General features: G+C 40.0%; 1 protein-coding gene across 3 annotated transcripts in view; it reads right to left on the bottom strand.

The window, feature by feature from the left end:
- The window catches only part of ect2 (epithelial cell transforming 2), a 242,668-nt gene that overhangs the window by 11,073 nt on the left and 210,476 nt on the right, over window positions 1-21,119 (bottom strand). The gene's annotated exons all lie outside the window — the stretch shown is intronic.

Genomic DNA, 21,119 nt, shown 5'->3' with positions numbered 1-21,119 from the left:
GGCCACCCCGTTTGTAACGCGAAACATTCTTAACCTGAGGAAATGTTTCCAATTGAAATGAATAGAAATGCAATTATTCTGTTCCAGAACAAAATTAAATTGAACTTACTTTCTTTTATCAGTGTGTGATTGAAATGAATTAGTGCAATATAAAAATAAGTGAAAAGTGTATTTTATAGAAATAAAACACAAAATAAATATGATGACAGTTTATTGCTCATTAACTTTAACCAAGGAGGGGGAAGGAGAGGACGTCAGTTCCTCATTGAAGAAGAGCCTTCTTCCATAATAACAGGAAAATTCTGATTCAGGTTTTTTTTTTAAATTTTGTCTGGTTCTTTTCTAATTCAATGGTTGATTTTGGCACAACAAACCGATCCAGGGAAACTTTTATTTTTCTGTTCAGAAAGTGCGGCGTCACATTGTCATTTAAAAGATTAATTGCTTTGCTGGCCAATTTCTTTTGATATTTTTTTTAATTCCCTCATTCATGCTATAACCAGTGAGCACTTGGTCTATTTTGTCAGTCTAATAAAGAGCATAAAAACAAAGATAAAGTCTATTAGGCGATTATGAAAAAAAATATTGTAATAATTTTGACTGATATTGAATCACAATGAATAAACACTATGGCTCATTGATTTACAAACTTTGTATTTATTTAACTGCCAAAATTAATTAGTAACAAGTAAAAAAATAATATATCAAAACATAGAATTAAAGCAACAATGAATAAAAATAAATACAGCCATGGCTATAAACCTTGGCATGCATGCATTTATTCATTGTTGCATGCATGCAGCTGATTACCAACCATGTAATGTTTTTTAAACTAGACAATCATGAATAGAACTCTAACATCTATCCTTTGAAACGTGGATAAGCACAACCTGTCCTCCGTCTGTGGGAAGTAGAGAGGTAATACAATGCTACTACAAGACAAGGTGCTTAGTGAATGCCTTGCTTGTTAGGTTTCAGAGTGTAAATCCATGTTTTCTGCTTTTCTGGTATTTTGGGGGTGATTGAGGCAGCCCCCCTTCTAAGTCAAAGTATGATGTCACTCAGATTTCAGTCAGAGAGCAAGGAGACAAAGGGGAGATGCTACACACTTTTTTTTTTTTACTTGTTCATTCTACGATAAATACATAGACTTGTCTAAATAAGATGCTTGATTCTTTGAGCTGACACAGACCAAAAGAAATTTCCACAACAAACTGGACATCAAAAACAGCATTGCCTGAGAGCCTTCAGATGCCAACGCAAATGCTGCAGGGGACGTCCAATAGCAAAAGATTTTTGTGTCGAACATCAACTTGAGATTGGAGGTCCGATGTCTTTGTGGGTTATCAGCTGGCTCCACGGCAATCATCGAACGGGAACAATTTCCTTGATCTACTGAGACGCTCAAATAGCTTAGAATGTTCTTAACTGATTCGCTGCCAATGCCGTCGAAAGACGTCATTCAGAATCGAGCTATTCCCTGCCAATGCCGTCGAAAGACGTCAATGGCGTTTTTTAACGGGGATGAGTGGGGGAGGGTCTTGTGCAGTTTATTTGTGATCGTCAAGCCTCTGGATAACCAATAAGGAATGGCACCCTGTAGAGGGCAACAATGCCTTGAGGTGAACCTCCCTCCCTCAGATTGAAGAAGAGGAAGAAGAAGGAGGGGGCGGAGTGCAGGAGACAATGAGAAGATGCAAGCATAATGGCAGAAAAAGTACTCGAAATTTATTGCGCCGAGGCAAGAAAAATAGTCCTGCGACCCACAGGTAGGCTAAAGTGATGGATTAGATCATGCAAGGGATTAAAGGATGACACTCCGAGCCGATCCCTTTGTTGCAAACCTATCGGCCAAAATGCCGGGCCATATGGCGAGATGCTTTCGGCCGTTTTCCAGCTGACCAGGATTTAAGTAAATCGTGATGACTGAACTCCCTCTGGATCGCCTGGAAGCAGCCGAGCTTCATTCAGAGCTTCTTCCAGATAATAATGGAGATGAAGGGAACTCGTTTCCAGCTAGCGCTTCGCTACATTTAGCGAGGAAACACGCTCCTTCAATCGGTATACTTGTAAATATATTTTTCTGTCAAAAGTACTTTCTCAGTGTTGTTTTATGTAGATATGTTTGCGATTCTCACTAAATAAAAAAAAAATATTGGTGTCAAATTCATTGTTCTGCTTGATCTGTCTGCTGTCACAAAAAGGCTGTTTTCTCTCTTTTTTTTCTTCAGAAACAGTTTTGGCTGAAACTAGCCTATATTTGACTGCTGATTACTAAAGAACGGTATAAGCTAGAGAAACTTTTTTTCTGATGAAAGAAGAGAGTCTGATCTTTCTTTTGGTGTTTACATAGTCATGGTCCACACTATTCTGTGGGGCTTGAAAAATGAGTGAAATTTCTCGAAAATGCCTGGCAGTCTGGGGGTTCCCTGCTCAGGAAACGGCTGGCAGTGAATGAGTTAAAATATTAACCTCTAGAATTCCACCTCTTGGTCCACTGTTTAAGATTATTGTTCAAAAGAGAGGTTTAAGTAATCTCTGAGGAGTTTGAGTCTCATAAATTTGAAAAAAAGGTTTGAGTCCCTTCAAACAAGATGAAACAGTTCGACTCCTATCTGAGGAGGGTTTGAGTAAAATCAGAGTTCGATCTTGGGGTTTGAGTCCTTTTAGCACAAAATCAAAAGAGATGCTCAAATCTTGGTCCAGGTGGGTTCAAGTTCCTTCTGCATATATGAGAAAAGTGTTCAAAAGGGTTAAAACAAAAAGAGAGCTTTTTGAGTCTTCTTCCAGGAGGGCTTGAGTCCCTTTGTCGTCTGTCAGTAAAGGGTTTGGAGTACCTTCTGACGAAAAGAGAGAGGTTTCAAGTTATCTCCTAGGAGGGTTGGAGTGCCTTCTGCATATAGAATCTGTTTGAAGCAGTGGCTTTTAACATCTTTTTGTGCCGAATAAACAGAAACAAAGATTCGATGTGAGACTTTGTTGAAGGAAATTGTGTCCGTGTCAGAATTCACACCTGATGAGGAATACTGAGAGTAAAAATAGGACGCCTGAACTGGTGTATCGGGGTAATTATGATCAAAGAGGATGGACAAGGTGGTGCTTGGAAGATTGGACAAAAAAGTTCAGATTTCACAACAATGGTACATTGAGTGCCATATGGTACAACTTTCAATATAAAGAACAATGTTACAAAAATAAAAAGATAACCTCAATCGAAGTTGAAGTTTAAGACGGAAGTGATTAGACTGATAAACATAAAATATGTTTGAGACTAGGATAAAGTAGCAGAGGAGAGAAAATGTTACGAGTCACAGTGACAGCAGTAAAGAAAACGTAAAAATTACAACAACAGAAACACCAGAAAAGAACATATCGTCCACTTCCGCTTCCTTTATGTCTCTTACACGTCATGGCGGCCCTCTCTTTTGTCCCCCAGTGGCTTTTGTCCCTTGTTGAAACGCACTGTTTGCACTGACAACTTGGCGGTCAAGTCAGTCATTTGGAATTGGTTTCAGTTTGGAAGGTCAGAAAATGAGCATCAAACAGTCCACTGCAAAGTACAGCGACTGAAAAGTATTTCACGTCACCATTTTTCTCAAATATTTTTCCAAAGGTGCATTTGACGAAAATTTAACCAGATGTTGAGAACAACCCAAGTAATCCATACACCCAAAGAAAGTAGAACAAATAAGATGAGAAATTAAGTTGTGTGTAATAATGTGAAATGACAGAGGTAAAAAGTATTGAACATGACAACTGGTATTTATTGAATACTTTGTCAAAAGCCTTTGTTTGCAATGACAGCTTCAATATGCCTCCAGTATGGAGAAACTAGTCGGATGCATTGCTCTGGTGTGATTTTGGCCCATTCCTCCACACAAGCAGTCTTCCAATCTTGAAGGTTCTGTGGGCTTCTTTTATGGACCTTTTATGGAGTTTCAGTTCTTTCAATAGATTTTCGATTGGATTCAACTCAAGTGATTGGCTGGGCCATTCTTGCAGCTTTATTGTTTTTCTTTGAAACCAGTGGAGAGTTTCCTTGGCAGTATGTTTTGGATCATTATCCTGCTGAAATCTCCACCCTCGTTTCATTTTCATCATCCTCGTAGATGGCAGCAGATTTTTGTCAAGAATGTCTCTGTATATTTGCCCATTCATCCTTCCTTCAATAATGTGAAGTTTACCAGCACCATTTTCTGAAAAGCAGCCCCACACCATCATGTCCCCACCTCTGGACTTCACTGTTGATATGGTTTTTAGGGTGACGTGCAGTGCCATTTCTCCTTCAAACGTGGTGTGCATTATGGCATCCAAGCATTTAATTTCGCTCTCATCCGACCAGACTATATTCTCCCAGTATTTAACTGGCTTGTCCAAATGTTGTTCAGCAAACTTGAAAACAACTTTGACATGCTTTTTTTTCAGCAATGGGGTCTTGTGTGGCGGCACGGAGGACGACTGGTTAGATCTTCCTCACAGTTCTGAGGAGCGGAGTTCAAATCCTGTGTGGAGTTTGCATGTTCTCCCCGTGCCTACGTGAGTTTTCTTAGGGCACTCCTGTTTCCTCCCACATCCAAAAAACGTGTGGTAGGTTGATTGAAGACTCTGAATTGCCCCTAGGTGTGAATGTGAGTGTGAATTGTTGTTTGTTTTTTATGTCCCCTGCGATTGGCGACCAGTTCAGGGTGTACCCCGCCTCTCGCCCGAAAATAGCTGGGATAGGCTCCAGCATGCACGTGACTCTAGTGAGGATAAGCAGTACAGAAAATGGATGGATGGGTCTTGTGTGGTGAGCGTACATACAGGCCATGGAGGCGGAGTGCATTATTCCAGGTTTTCCTTGTGACAAAAGTACCTGGTGGAATGATTGGCTTTCCACTTATGTATTATGGCCCCAACTGTGCTCACTGGAACATTCAGAAGCTTAGATATGCGTCTGTAACCAATGCCCTCATTATGTTTTGCAACAATTACTTTGCAATGGTCTTGAGACAGCTCTCTGCTATTACCCATCATGAGATGTGTCTTGATCACACCTTGGCAATTAAACCTTTTTGTAGGCCATCAATTAGGACTGAACCAGCTGATATTTATTTGCACTGACAAGGGAATGGATTGTAGTTTGATTATTGATAGATTTTAGGTGTTGTCTTGGCTTTCCATGCCTTTTTGCATCTCCCTTCATGTGTTCAACACTTTTTTCCTGTGTCATCTCACCTTTTTGCACACAACTTAATTTCTGAGCTTATTTGTTCTACATTCTTTGTATGGGTTGTTCCCAACATCTGGTGAAATTTTCAGGTCAATAGCACCTTTGGAAGTATATTTATTGAGAAAAATGGTGACATGTTAAATACTTATTTCAGGCGCTGTATGTTTAAAGACTGTTGAAACCAAAGTGTGTAGGACAAGAGAAAGCTCCAACTAAGAAACGGACAAAATGAGCCAAATTATTTCTCATTGGTTTACTTATGACAGAAGAGCCCAGTGGAACGCAATCACGGACTCGATTGTGCAGAACATTCTCAAAGACGAATAAACTGGCACCATGTCTGTTTATACATTGCAAAAGCAGTCATTTATTCAAACAGTGGTCCACTTCAATGGTGGTCGTTGCTGTTGGAATAAACTACATACAATCTGTACTATAAATAAGCTAAAGCATTACACACTTCACCTGAGTTTACTCCTGTGAAGTCATAGTCTATCACAATAAGAAGTTCACCAAACATTACAGCAACAGGAAATAAATAAATACACTTTCCACGGCTGAATATATGATGGATATATTTAATCCTAAATGTCCCATCAGAGAGGGTTTTTAGTGCAGGGGTGACATTGTAGGCAACACGGCATTTCCTAAAGCCTCAGGTTATAGACAAACTTATTTTCCTTGCTCAAAAATTGTTAAATATATTCTAGAAGTTATCATTTATTTGCTTAGCTTGCATTAGTATTATGGACGATTTTAGATGTCTCGCCTTTGAAAAGATGACTCAGCATCATCCGATGGAAGGGCGCCTGGACCAAGGACGTGATCGGATGTGGTCGGGTCGGGACAAGTGTTGGTCCAATATTTTGTGTTGTGTCTTATTGCTTAGAATACTATGTCTGGGAAAAACCCTCTTATTATCAAATATTATGTGTCGTGTCTTATTGTTTAGAATACTATGTCTGGGAAAAACCCTCTTATTATCAAATATTTTGTGTTGTGTCTTATTGCTTAGAACATTATGATTTGTAAATCCCTCCTATTTCAAATAAATGCAGGAGCGAGGGGGGGGGATTGTTTAGAGCGTGTTGAGAGGCTGTGATCTGAACAATCTCCCATATGCCCTCCTCATGAGAAAAAGAAACCAGTGTCTTCATTCCTTTTGTGTCTATTTTTTATAATGTTGGGTAAGATAAATCCAACATTAAATTGGTCCTTCGACCCGGATGTCAACACACCCGAGGATTCCAGTTGTGGAGCCGACTTCCAGTTAAGAGACCGTGGCCACGGCAAGTAAGACCCTTTACGGGACTGGTCTTCGTTCTCCTCAACTGGGATCTGAAGGTTGACGACAATCCACAGGATTGAAGACGACTGGTGAGTTAAATTTACATTTTTTTTTTTAGGAAAAAGGACGCCGGAGTCCACAAATTCTGCGAGGACGGCGGAGTCCTGTACGTACTTAAATTCCGTGTTTAATAAACCCTGTGAATACTAGTCAATGGCGGGTAAAATAAAGAAACTAGGAAAGTTTCGTGGCGTCGTAGTTAAATTCCGTATAGGACGGCGGAGTCCTCTAATGAGCTGTTGACAAACGTAGTTAAATTCCGTATAGGACGGCGGAGTCCTCTGACGAACCAGTGTGAATGAAAACTGTTTGAATGAGAGTGTAAATGGGAAATGGGAAACCACTAGGTTTTTCATTCCATACCAAAACAGTGGGAAAGTAAACGGTGGACTTTTGTGGATGCAAAGGCAAGAATTCTCCACTCGAAAGAGTTGAAGTGAGAATTACCACAGTAAGTAAATTTGAATCACCGTCCTACTGAAAAAAAAAAAAGACAGTGTTCTAGACTACCCTAGGTAGTATTACACTGAACCAAATTCTTTCAAATGGGGAAAGGAAGTAGTAAAATAAAAAACAGGAATACACTGCAGTGTAAAGGTTGGAGGTTCATTAAATTAAATTTAAAAGAAAAAAAAAACAGGATCCTGATAAAATTTAATATTTAGAGACAGGGATAACCGAACACGGCTTTAATGGTTGGTTAAATACACAAAAAATAGCCGCGTTGCAGGAATCAAATTATATAAAAAATAAGACAAACCACCATTAAACATGGGAAAGGCCCTGTTGTCTGCAGCCTTGCAGCTTATCACAAAAATAGAAGATAAAAAAGAATGTGATGAGCTGCAGTAATACAGAGAGCAGCATTCACATTTGAGAAAAAACAATATATATATATACATTTACTAGATTACCGGAAGGTTACTGTGAAAGTCCAACTATTTATTCACAAGTTATGACAACACGCATGTCCTCTGGCATCTACAGATGGAGAGACATGCAAAGATTCATTGACCTTACTGCATCATCTAACAGAAGAGGGACATAAAGTTAACAAAAATAAATTGCAATGATGTAAAAGACAAGTTAAATATCTAGGCCATAATTTAAGTATAGGAGGAAAGACTAATTAGAAGACAGGAGAGCTATAGTCTTAAAAAATCCTAAACCACAGACGAAGAAACATATAATAATCATTTTTAGGTCTGACAAATTATTGTAGAGCATGGACTCCAAACTATGCAGAAATTGTTGCACCATTGTCAAAATTAATGTATGAAAACAACCTTAAAATTACATCACCTGTTTAATGGAGTACAGAGGCAGAAAAGGCCTTCTGTGACATTAAACAACATTTTGTGTCCAGTGCTGCGCTAGGCCTTCCAAATTTAATGATAAAACATTCATTCAAATGGTAGATTGTAAAAGCTATTGCATGACCTCCGTACTTACACAACAATACGGTGATAAGCTAAGACCAATAGCTTATTTTTCAACTAGAGAGCAGTTCACCCTAAAGGTCCCACATACAGTGTCTGCTCTCCTATTGCAAACCAATATGGCGTTTTTATCACCTGCAAGACATTTATCTTGCATTGCCATCTTGCTATCACAACCACATTTGACTGTTGAGCGATTCACAACCTTAAATCCAGCCACACTAATACCCTTACTTGATGAAGGCACGCAGCATGATTATAGGGAATTGGCTGAACAAGCTGCTGAATTAGTAGCATTAACCGAGGCATGCAAACTAATGATAAATAAAGATGGTACAATCTATACTGATAGCCAATATGAGTATTCCACAACAAGACCGTAATTATTGTGAAAAACAAAGTGCAAAACTACAAAATGAAATTTACATTAGCACAGGAAAAAAAAAAAAAAAAAAACCCTATTCAAATGGGCTGCTATATTGAGCCATGCTGTGTCACATGTCTCAACTGGAGGGATGGTGGCACAGATAGATTGACACTTTACAGCCCTAAAAAATAGCAGAAAGAAACACGTGGGTTCATTTAACACACTGTAAAAGAGTAATTTCAGCTGAGTACTCAAATAGGGAAGGTGAGCAAAAGTCTGATAACGGAGCGGGAGCAGATGTGTAGATTCTGAAAACGCTTGCTGGTCAGTGAAGAAAAAAGACACCAACCCTTTTAGTGAGAACTCAGCAGAAAGGCACACCCACGTTGGTTATGAGATTCGATAAGTTGTTACGTAGCAACTTTGGCTACTATGATATTGGTTTTGTTTTTGTGGTACATGGGACGTCCCACCCTCAATGATAAAACCCATTTTTAGATAGAAAATCACCTACCAACTGGACCAATATGACGAACCCAATAATAAAAAATATTTTTGAATCATTAACTCGTATCAAAAGGAGTACAGCTGATGATCAAAATTGTGGGCATGGCCTCCAAATGCGGCAAAACGGTTTAATATTTTGTGCCCCCAAAATCAAGCTGCTTTAATCATAATTCCATATGCGGCTCTCACCAATGATGCTCAAGAGAATGGGCAGAATTGGGGATTTGGATATGACTGCTATGCAACTATAGGCTTTGGATGGGAACACCTCATTGGTGAAACAGGTTATGATTGGTCCAGTTGGTCAAAAAAAACAGCAAAAGAACATAGAAAGAAGTTTAACCTAAGCAAAACGGCCCATAGTTTAATATTGAAATACAAATCAAGTGAGCTTGATAGTGAGCTTGTGGGCCTATTCTGGTGGAAAAGATCCCCACTTCCAAGTAGTATTGTGTTATAGGAACCGTGTTAAACCAAAAATGCCATTGAAAACTTCAAAGAAAGGTGGACAAATTTTAATGGTTAACAACATAACTACTGATGATTGGTTCCTTGTTGTCACAGGAGTTTCAGGACAAAATAACAATTGGTTACTATTGATGGAACAAGCAGCAAATGTAGCGAGAAAAGATTGTGTTGTTTGCATGGGTCCCAGGCCTTTGTTGCGCATAGTTCCGGCATAATTATCACAAGATTGTATTATTCCATTTGCACACTGATTGAGGAGCATCTGCAACATTTGCACAACCATTGTCGCAGATTATCGCACTACTCGTCACTTTAAACCGCATACACTCCTTGAAGTCTCAGCGCCCTTTGCACAATGGTCATTGCACCGGACTATTGCGATATTAGTCATTCAAACTGCTGCTAGAGGACTGCATCTTTTTGCACAATTGTTTTTTTTGTCAATGTCTTTATGTCTCCAAAGTGTTCTGTAAATTGACTGTCTGTTGTACTAGAGCGGCTCCAACTACCGGAGACAAATTCCTTGTGTGTTTTGGACATACTTTACAAAAAAGAGATTTATCCTGGCAGAGGCAAAATTATCCAACATAAAACATACATCGACGCCATAGGTGTTCCTCGTGGGGTTCCTAATCAATACAAATTAGCTGACCAAGTTGCAGGAGGATTTGAATACTTCATATGCTGTTGGTGTACGATTAATAAAAATGTTGATGGGATAAACTATATCCACTTCAATGTACAGAGATTAGGAAATTGCACTCAGAGTGGGTTGGAAGCTGTGGACGAGCAGCTCAAGGACGTTCCAAAGACCGCATAGCTGTCGACATGCTCCTCGCAAGAGAGGGAGGTGTTTGCGGTATGTTTGGAGAACAAACAATACTGTTTCAGATGGCAGCTTGACCAGAGCCATCGATGGTTTACGGACCCTCAATCAACACTCCTTGTGAAACAGCTGAATGGACGTTTGTGGTAAATATAAAACCCTAATTTCACCAATATTGATATCAATTGCTGTTTTTGCAGCCATTCTGACATTGTGTGGATGTTGTTGTATCCCATGCATTCGGGCATTAATCAGTAAATTAATCATCACAGCCATAACCCACATGGAACCGTATGGAGCAGATTTATCCTTTATTGGAGGTTGATAATAATGACGATGATGATGATGATGATGTTGTTTTACCTGATTTGTTTCCTGATCCAGGTGATTAAGATGTTTAAACTACAACATTTATGTATGACAAGTTTACTCTGAGTGTAAATGTATTTGTTTCATAAAAATGATTCTACAATTAAAAATCGAAATGAAGTGACTGTAAGATGATATGAGAATTTGTGCAAATACATGATAAACAGGAGGGAAATGTTAAATATATTCTAGAAGTTATCATTTATTTGCTTAGCTTGCATTAGTATTATGGACGATTTTAGATGTCTCGCCTTCGAAAAGATGACTCAGCATCATCCGATGGAAGGGTGCCTGGACCAAGGACGTGATCGGATGTGGTCGGGTCGGGACAAGTGTTGGTCCAATATTTTGTGTTGTGTCTTATTGCTTAGAATACTATGTCTGGGAAAAACCCTCTTATTATCAAATATTATGTGTCGTGTCTTATTGTTTAGAATACTATGTCTGGGAAAAACCCTCTTATTATCAAATATTTTGTGTTGTGTCTTATTGCTTAGAACATTATGATTTGTAAATCCCTCCTATTTCAAATAAATGCAGGAGCGAGGGGGGGGATTGTTTAGAGCGTGTTGAGAGGCTGTGATCTGAACAATCTCCCATACGCCCTCCTCATGAGAAAAAGAAACCAGTGTCTTCATTCCTTTTGTGTCTATTTTTTATAATGTTGGGTAAGATAAATCCAACAAAAATGTTTATTAAAACTTGGCAACCTAAATGGCATGTACCCATAGCAGGGGTAACCAACCTTTTCATACCTGAGAGCTACTTGGCTACTGACTAATGCGAAGGCCTGTCAGTTTGATAATGCATCTGTGGTGCTTTTTCTAGGCATGAAACCATACTGTTGCTTGCCATTACTGACTTCTGTCCAGAGACTAGCCTCCATTACCCTTTCCCATAACTTCACTGTGTGGCACATCAACTTTATTCCTCTATAGCTCCCACAGTTCCGCACATCACCCTTATTCTTAAAAATGGGCACAGCACACTTTTCCTCCATTCCTCAGGCATCTTCTCACCCGCTAGAATTCTGTTGAACAAGCTGGTCAAAAACTCCACACCCACATCTCCTAGATGCTTCCATACTACCACTTCCTGGTCCACCAAACTTGCCTCTTCTACTCTCTCTCTCATTTTCCTCATTCATCAACTCCTCAAAGTATTCTTTGCATCTATCCAGCACACTACTGGCACCAGTCAATAAAATTCCATCTCTGTCCTAAACATCTTAACCTGGTGCACATCCTCTATCCCTCTGTCTGGCCAACCTGTATAGATCTTTCTCTTCTTCTTTAGTGTCAAACCTGGCATACATGTCATCATATGCCTCTTGTTTGGCCTTTGCCACCTCGATCTTTGCCCTACGTCGCATCTCCATGTATTTCTTTCTCCTCTCCTCAGTAATCTGTGTCCCACTTCTTCTTTTCTAACCTCTTTCCTTGTATGATTTCCTGTACTTTGAAGTTCCACCACCAAGTCTCCTTCTCCCCTTTCCTATCAGAAAATAAACCAAGTACTCTCCTCCCTCTGATCACCTTGGTTGCAGTGGTCCAGTCTTCTGGAAGCTCCTCCTGTCCACTGAGAGCCTGTGTCACTTCTTCTCGAAAAACAACACACTTACTTTCTCAGCTTCCACCACGTGGTTCTCTACTCTGGCTTTGTCTTCTTAATCTTCCTCCCCACCACCAGAGTCTTACACATGACCATCGTTTGCCGTCTACCTACACCTCTCTCGCTCTCCCCTACCACTACCATACAGTCAGTAACCTCCTTCAGATTACATCGTCTGCACAAGATGTAATCCACCTCCGTGTTTCGACTTCCACTCTTTTAGGTCACCCTATGTTCCTGCCTCTTCTGGAAGAAAGTGTTCACTACAGCCATTTCCATCCCTTTTGCGAAGTCTAGCACCTTCTGTCCCTCCAAGTTCCTTTCCTGAATGCCGAATTTACACATCACTTCTTCTTCTTCATCACCCCGTTTCCTTCACCCACGTCCATTACAATCTGCACCAGTCTCTTTGTCTGGGATGCTCAGAACTACAGCGTTTAGCTCCTTCTAGAATTTCTTTCACTTCTGTCACATCCTACCTGCAGGGCATAGCCACCGATTGCATTATACATAACACCCTCAATTTAAAGTTTCAGCCTCATCACTCGATCCGATACTCTTTTTACCTCCAAGACAGTCTTAGCTAACTCTTCCTTTAAAATAAACCCAACTCCATTTCGCTTCACATCTACACCATGGCAAGATAATATGAACCCTGACCCTAAATCTCTAGCCATACTCTCCTGGACACACAATATCAATCTTTCTCCTAATCATCATATCAACCAACTCCTGCGCTTTTCCTGGCTCTGTGCTTTCCTCTTTTCTTTCTGCCTAAGAATCCGCTTTCCACCTCTCCTTCGTCTTCGACCCACAGTAGCTGAATTTCCACCGGCCCCCTGAAGTTTAACGGTGCGGGTGGCGGATTTTGTTAATCCGGGACACGACTGATCCGGTATGGAATCGCCGCCGCTGGAGTAAAGTAGGCAAAAAAGTTGAGCAATATTTGCTGATGCACTTTCAGTTGTGAATTGAATGAGAAAAACATTCAAACACACAAATATAATATGAAAACACTCAAGTAAGGACCATGGAGATGACGATAACACTGAACTAAAATGGTACATGGCTAGTCAGGGCCACTCCCTTTAATAGCATACAACATGCGAATGTACAACATGTGCACTTTCAGTTGTGAATTGAATGAGAAAACCTTTCAAACACACAAATATATGAAAACACACAAGCAGGGACCCTGGAGATGACGATAAGACTGAACTAAATGGTACATGGCTTGTAAGAGCTCCTAACGTCACTCTTGGCCACTCCCTTTAATAGCATACAACATGCGAATGTACAACATGTGCACTTTCAGTTGTGAATTTAATGAGAAAAACATTCAAACACACAAATATAATATGAAAAAACTCAAGCAAGGACCAGGGAGATGACGATAACACTCAACTAAATGGTACATGGCTAGTCAGAGCTCCTAACGTAACTCTCGGCCACTCCCTTTAATAGCATACAACATGTGAATGTACAAGTGTATGTGCAACTTTTGGTTGAATTTCAATATAAAACCAATTTATTTCTTTGTTGTAAGTTTATTAATATTATTATCTTGTGAATATAATGAAAGAGTTTATTGAAACACAATCATAAAACCTCCGTGGAAGTGCAGGAATAGCCATACAAGCCACACATAAATGGCAATAATGTATACCACCGTGCTGACCGTCCAAAGAAAAAAAAAAAAAAAAAAGAGGGAGGGGGTCGTCATTTGTGAAGATAAGGTTTGGTGTAACTGTCCTGTGCTTGCCGTGGATAAATAAATGGCTTAATAAGACACATCATTGAGCAAGATAATGATTTTATTCGACATTCAGGGTTGCGCCCTCCTGCCTAATTATGATGTAATCGCTAATTAGTGGTACCGTCACGCCCCTTGTTAATGTTTTTCTTCAAACATTCACTACATCGTTGATCATAATCTACTGTGCAATGGTAATCCGACTGGTTTGGAGCTTTTGGAATTTGTGCGAGGATATACTTTTACCAATTTTGGACAACCTGGAGCTCTGATTCTGATACACTATATCTCGCACAGTAATTGGTAAACAAAGCAAAGCAAATTTATTTACAACCCCAATTCCAAAGAAGTTCGGACATTGTGTTAAACATAAATCAAAACAGAATACAATGATTTGCAAATCATGTTCAACCTATAGTTAATTGAATACATATTCAGAAATGTAATGTTCAAACTGATAAACTTGATTGTTTTTAGCAAATAATCATTAACTTAGAATTTTAACGTTAACGTTTAACGGCCCCTCCTCCACCCATTAAGAACCTTATCTGCGAATCTGACTGATATCTGTGGGGTCTTTTCCAGACCCCTATGGAGATCAGGCATTTTTTATCCCTGTAATTACAAGGGACAGAAAGTTGGTCAAAGAAATATGGCACAAAAAAGATATATCATTTAAAAGTGGAAATGCTCTAAAAAGCATGGGAAAAAAGGAGTTTTTAACCTGGACTTAAAAACATGCATACTTGGGGCTGACGTCACTTCTGTTGGCAACTTATTCCATTTATGTGCAGCATAATAGCTAAATGCTACTTCACCATGTTTGCGTTGGACTCTGTGCTCCACTATTTGACCCGAGTCTGTCGATCTCAGAGCCCTACTGGGTTAATATTCCATTAGCATTTCATTCATGTATTCAGGACCAAAACCGTTGAGTTATTTATAGGCCAGTAGCAGAACTTTAAAATCTAGTCTAAAGCTGACTGGAAGCCAGTGTAAAGACCTTAGAATTGGAGTAATATACTCTGACCTCTTTGTTCTGGTCAGAACCTGAGCCGCAGCTTTCTGAATGAGCTGCAGCTGTTTAATGCTCTTTTTAGGGAGTCCAGTCAGAATACCATTACAATAGTCAAGTCTACTTGAGATAAAAGCATGGCTGAGCTTCTCCTGGTCTGCTTGACACATGCAAGCCTTCACTCTGGATATGTTTGGCAGTTTTAGTAATTGATTTGATATGACTGTTGAAAGTCAGGTCGGAATCTATCAGAACACCACGGTTTCGGACTTGGTCTTTTGTTTTTAAAGAGAGTGACTCCAGGTATTTACTAACAGCAATCCTCTTTTCTTTATTGCCAAAAACAATTAGCGAACTGACCCTTGAGGGACCCCATTGGTCATTGCCATTCGATGAGATTGAACACTTCCAAAGGTTCCAAAATAACTCCTCCAGGTACGACTTGAACCATTTAAGGACTGTTCCATTAAAAATAACTTTCTCAACAATCTTGGCTATGAAAGGGAGATTTGAGATGTGTCTATAGCTTGCTAACATGGAAGTATCCAGCTTAATGGCAGCTACTTTAAGAGCTTTAGGAAATTCGCCTGACTGAAGTGAGGAATTGATTATTTGCTGCAAATCAGCTAGCACAGACTTCACAATAGCTTTGAAAAAGTTAGATGGTATTGAGTCAAGACAGCTCGTTGATGGTTTCAGCTGCTGAACTGTTTTCTCTACAGTTTTTTGGTCAATTGTATCAAAGTCTGACATGGTAAATAGAGTTTTTCATGGGTGGCTTCAGATGTAGTATCATTTTATCTTTTTGCTCATTTGTGCTAATATTTAACCTGATTGTATTTTTTCACTAAAATAACAGGCAATTTTTTTGCATTTATCTGCTTTTAGGAGTTCTGGAGCTATCTGATTCTGGGTTGTGAGCTTGTCGACCACAGCAAACAGAGTGCGAGTACTGTTGAAGTTCTTACTGATGATTTCAGAAAAGTGTTGCTGTCTAGCACTGACTAACTCTTGGTTAAAATTAGACTTTGTCTGAAGAGGTCATAGTCAATTTGGAGTTTCTTTTTTCTCCACTTACGTTCTGCTTTTCTACACTTTGATTCAGAGGTCTTTACCATCATTGTGCTCCTCCACGGTGTTCAAGGTCGCCTCAAGATTGTCTTACTTTTAATAGGAGCGACAGCATTCATGACATTTGAGATTTTACAGGTTAAATAATCCAAAAGTTCATCAACTGTCTCAGCATTCACAGTTTGTGGCACAGCAATGGTCTCCATAAACCTAGTGGCGGTACTCTCATTTATGTACCTTTTCTTAATAGACAAAGAGGTTGTCTGAACTTTTGGAAGAATATGTAATTCAAAGAATACACAAAAATGGTCAGAAATAGGCATATCCTTAATGTCAATTGATAGAATTTCAACATCCTGAGAGATGACCAGGTCTAAGATGTGACCTTGAGTGTGGGTGGACTCTTAATATGTTGAGAGAGGTCAAATGTATAGCAGAGAGTTCTTTCAATTTTTTTCCCACGTTATTGTCAACATGAATGTTAAAGTCTCCCGTGATGACAAAATAGTACAAATAACTGACAGCAGTTCCGAAAAGTCATCCATAAATTTTCTATTGTATCTTGGAGGCCTATAAATTATTAAAACAATAACCTTTGGGTCACCTTTAACTAAAAAACAGAGATGTTCAAAATAGCTAAAATCACACAGTATAAGTTATTTACACTGAAATAATGACTTAAAAATAGCAATACCACCGCCCATTTTCCCTTTTCGACACTTGTTCATAAAATTAAAATTTGCTTGTGTTGCCTCATTTAAAATGGTGTAACAGCTACTTTCTGTGAACCACTTTTCATTTAGTAACAAAAAGTCCAGATCATAGGTTGTAATGATGTCATTAATCAAAATTTATGTATTACCCAGTGACCTGTATTGAAAAGAGCTAGTCTCGCAGAGATAACTGGAAACAATGGTTTGATAGATTCACATTTTATCCTCACTAAGTTTGTAGTTCTACTTTTTTGTGTGCCATATTATACATATCAGTCAGATTCCCAGATAAGGTTCTTCATGTGTGGAGGAGGAGCCCTTCGCATCTTAGTGGAAGGTGGTTTCAGGCGAGGGGGGATGGGAGGAAGATCTTGCCGTGGTGTGCATTGGATTCCAATATTGACAATAGTCTTCATCCTGTCCGACACACCTTGCAGAGAATTTAGGCTAATAGAGAGTGAGTTTTGCGTTGGGCTTTGCTCCAATGGAGCAGGTTGGGGTGGTGGAGATTCAACATGCTCATCTCATTTGTCATTCGCTCCTGATTGTTTGGATGACGCTGATGAATCCGTCCGTCTGCGCCTCGTGTCGCCTTATCTCCTGTTCCTCCGATTGTTTGGGAACAACTGCATCTTTTTGTCCTTTAGCCGTGTCACCAAGGCCAGTGCTTTCTTTTTGGGCCGCTGAATGATGTACACAGTAGAAAATGCTGGCAGCCAATAACTTAACCCCTTGTCAATTTACACAGAAACCGTCTGCCTTGTAAAGATGTCTGCACTTCCAAAAAATGCAGAAATTATCAATGAAACTCACGGATAGTGCAGTTCACACCTCTTTGAGTCACTTATTTAATTGACTGAGCCTAGAGAAATGTTCATCTCCAATCGTACAAGTGGGAGAGGTCCTCTAATAAAAACCTCAGCATCCAAACATTGCACTTTTGTTAGGAGATCAATGAAATCTTGCTTCAGTACCTCTGATTGCTGCTTGAGAACATCCAGGCCCCTCTGTGTATAATGACATATTTCACAGTTGGGTGCTGATTAGTGACCTCCAGGATTATTATTATTTTTTTAAAGATATCAGACACCATGTCATTGGTAAAACACAGTACTTTGGTGTTCTCACTACAAAAACGTTTCACATCCTTGGCAGCTCCATCACCCACAGCCGCTCACTCGGGGTAGGAAGCAGCCCGCAATGCAGGCCAGCCGGATTCCTCGGTAATCTGCTGGTGTTATGTCCTCCCCTTTTAGATGTTGTCCCATACATTTGGGGTTTGCGCCCAGTAAATTCCAGGGAGAACTGCTGGATGGTCCATTACCGTTTCTACAGTCCACATCCGTCCTTTGTTGAGGTAACTGGCTGTCTGTTAGCACACTTCTGCTCACCATTTTGAGACATCGGAAGAGTGGTTTCATTCCCCGACTGTCTATTTACATCCACATACACTTCAAGACGGTGGATTTTCATTTCCAGGACCTGCAGCAGTCCGTGATAGTCCTCAGTGTAAAAGGGAGGCATCTTGATCGCTGGTCATGTTGCTAATAGCAGGCTTGTGCTAATTAGCAGGCCACGTTCACGTAATGGTGAGTGGGTATCAGAAAACATCGGAACATAGCAAGAACTGTAGCTACAAAAAAACCTACAGGCCCACAGGTTTAAAAATATCTAGGAGTCGCTGCTTCAAACTTTTTTTTTTTTTTTTTTTTTTTTTTTTTTTAAGAAGAAAAACAAGCTTATCAGCAAGAAAAAATTTAAACATAAGCAAAGCAAGCAGATTGAGCAAAAAAGTTTCTGCACTGTGCGAGGGCGAGCGAGAAACCTGGGGTAGACCTGCACCAGCCTGGAAAGATTGAATCTGTAATCGGTAAGCAGCTTGGTGTGAAGAAATCAACTGTGGGAGCAATTATTAGAAATTGGAAGACATACAAGACCACTGATAATCTCCCTCGATCTGTGATCACCCCGTGGGGTCGAAATGATCACAAGAATGGTGAGCAAAAATCCCAGGACCACACGGGGGGACTTAGTGAATGACCCACAGAGAGCTGGGACCAAAGTAACAAAGGTTACCATCAGTAACACACTATACCGCCAGGGACTCAAATCCTGTAGTGCCAGACGTGTCCCCCTGCTTAAGCCAGTACATGTCCAGGCCCGTCTGAAGATTGCTTGAGAGCATTTGGATGATCCAGAAGAGGATTGGGAGAATGTCATATAGTCAGATGAAACCAAAATAGAACTTTTTGGTAAAAACTTAACTTGTCGTGTTTGGAGGAGAAAGAATGCTGAATTGCATCCAAAGAACACCATACCTACTGTGAAGCATGGGGGGGGACATCATGCTTTGGGGTTGTTTTTCTGAAAAAGGGAACAGGACGTGTAAAGGAAAGAATGAATGGGGCCATGAATTGTGAGATTTTGAGTGAAAACCTTCCATCAGCAGGGGCATTGAAGATGAAACGTAGCTGGGTTTTTCAACATGACAATGATCCCAAACACACCGCCCAGGCAAGGAAGGAGTAGCATCGTAAGAAGCATTTCAAGGTCCTGGAGTGGCCTAGCCAGTCTCCAGATCTCAACCCCATAAAAAATCTTTGGAGGGAGTTGACAGTCTATGTTGCCCAGTGACACCCCCAAAACATTACTGCTCTACAGGATATCTGCATGGAGGAACGGGCCAAAATATCAGCAACAGTGGGTGAAAACCTTGTAAAGACTTACAGAAAACTTTTTACCTCTGTCATTGTCAAGAAAGGGAATACAACAAAGTACTGTGATGAACTTTTGTTATTGACCAAACACTTATTTTCCACTATAATTTGCTAATAAATTCTTTACAAAGCAGACAATGTGATTTTCTAGAATTCTTTTTCTCATTTTGTCTCTCATAGATGAGGTATATTTACGATGAAAATTACAGGTCTCGCTCATCTTTTTAAGTGGGAGAACTTGCACAATTGGTGGCTGACCAAATACCTTTTTGCCCCACTATATATAGTTTTAGGTGTGTTTATAGGCCTTTGAAAAAGTGCCGTAAGTACAACAAAACCATGCCTAGGGTGTATTTAAGTAGGGTATTTCTAGTTCACAGATTTCACTGATTGCAGAGGTGGAGTGGAATCTAATCCTGCCGATGGAGGGGGGGATTACTGCATACAGGTTATCAGTTTATGATTCGATTTAATATCATATAACTAACTACTTTATTAACAGATAAACATCTGATGAAAAAATGGTCTGGATATTTATATTTTTATACAAATGGACTTTAAGGACTTTATTGAGCACAGGAAATATAATTTACTCACACTTTTCAGTTGATAATCAACATATTGACAATTTTGGGTGATAAATATTTACTGGACGGGCATAACATAAAAACGGTTATGTACAGTAACTTAAGCTGTCAAATAATTGTAATAGATTTAAAAAGCAGGAAAAAACCAAAATGACATACAGTGACTCACCCTTTGTCAAAACTGAAGTCCAGTACCTGAGTTCACGTGGATGTGAAAGGCCCGATTTGATTGAGTTTGCCTTGGACCACCCCCACTGTATTACGCCAGCAACGGCCAGCCCACAAACTATGACAGCATGGTGGATCACTTGCTTGTACTTTGATTAAGAAAGCAGCTATCTAGCCCACTAGCTGCACTACATCTCAAACGTTTCTCACAGTGACATATTGACGCCGAGTGGCAACCTGGCTGGCCACTGTGGGCTGCCCATTGACAGCCTCTTCCAGCCTGCAGGCTTCTCTTTACCGATTGATTGCGAGGCTCGTGGTTGCTCCGCTCCCCGCATGTGAAAGCTGGTGCTGCTGTCCGCCTGCACCTCAGAGGGAAAACTAACTTTAATAGCGGTGAGGAGGAAATATATGCTAACCAGAGAATTACAAACCGAATGGTAGACGTTTTTATAGTGTACGGACACCTCTATCTGCCACAATAGCTCGCATAACGTGAGCGTTGTTGTTTTTGTTTCTTTTTTTAAACACACACAAACATACGGCAAGAGAGAAAAAATAAATAAATCATAAGCTGGATTTCCAGCACTACACCGGAGTACTTTAAGTCATGTATTTTGATGGGTCGTTGCAGCTGCTAAACAGCGAGACAGACGCCCACAAAGAACGCTGCCTCTTTGGCAGCCCATCTGAGCTCAGCCGCAATTGCCTCCCCACAAGTTGCACCATCTGCGACGGGTTTCTCGTGTGGCTGAGAAAGGATCAAATCAGTTCATAAAGTGATTCCATTCAGTACATTCCTTCAAAAGATTTGTTCATTTGAACACATCGGTCGCGAACAACACAGCCACGACTTGAGCCGCTCCAAAAAAGGAAAACCCAAAATGCCTGGTACAAAATGCACACCAGTGACACAGTTGAATCTGGTGCACTTTTAATATTTTCTGT

This window comes from Phyllopteryx taeniolatus, chromosome 7, assembly GCF_024500385.1.
Source record: "Phyllopteryx taeniolatus isolate TA_2022b chromosome 7, UOR_Ptae_1.2, whole genome shotgun sequence".
Taxonomy (NCBI): domain Eukaryota; kingdom Metazoa; phylum Chordata; class Actinopteri; order Syngnathiformes; family Syngnathidae; genus Phyllopteryx; species Phyllopteryx taeniolatus.
The sequence above is the reverse complement of the archived record's forward strand: the minus strand, read 5'-3'. Positions and strand labels throughout refer to the sequence as shown.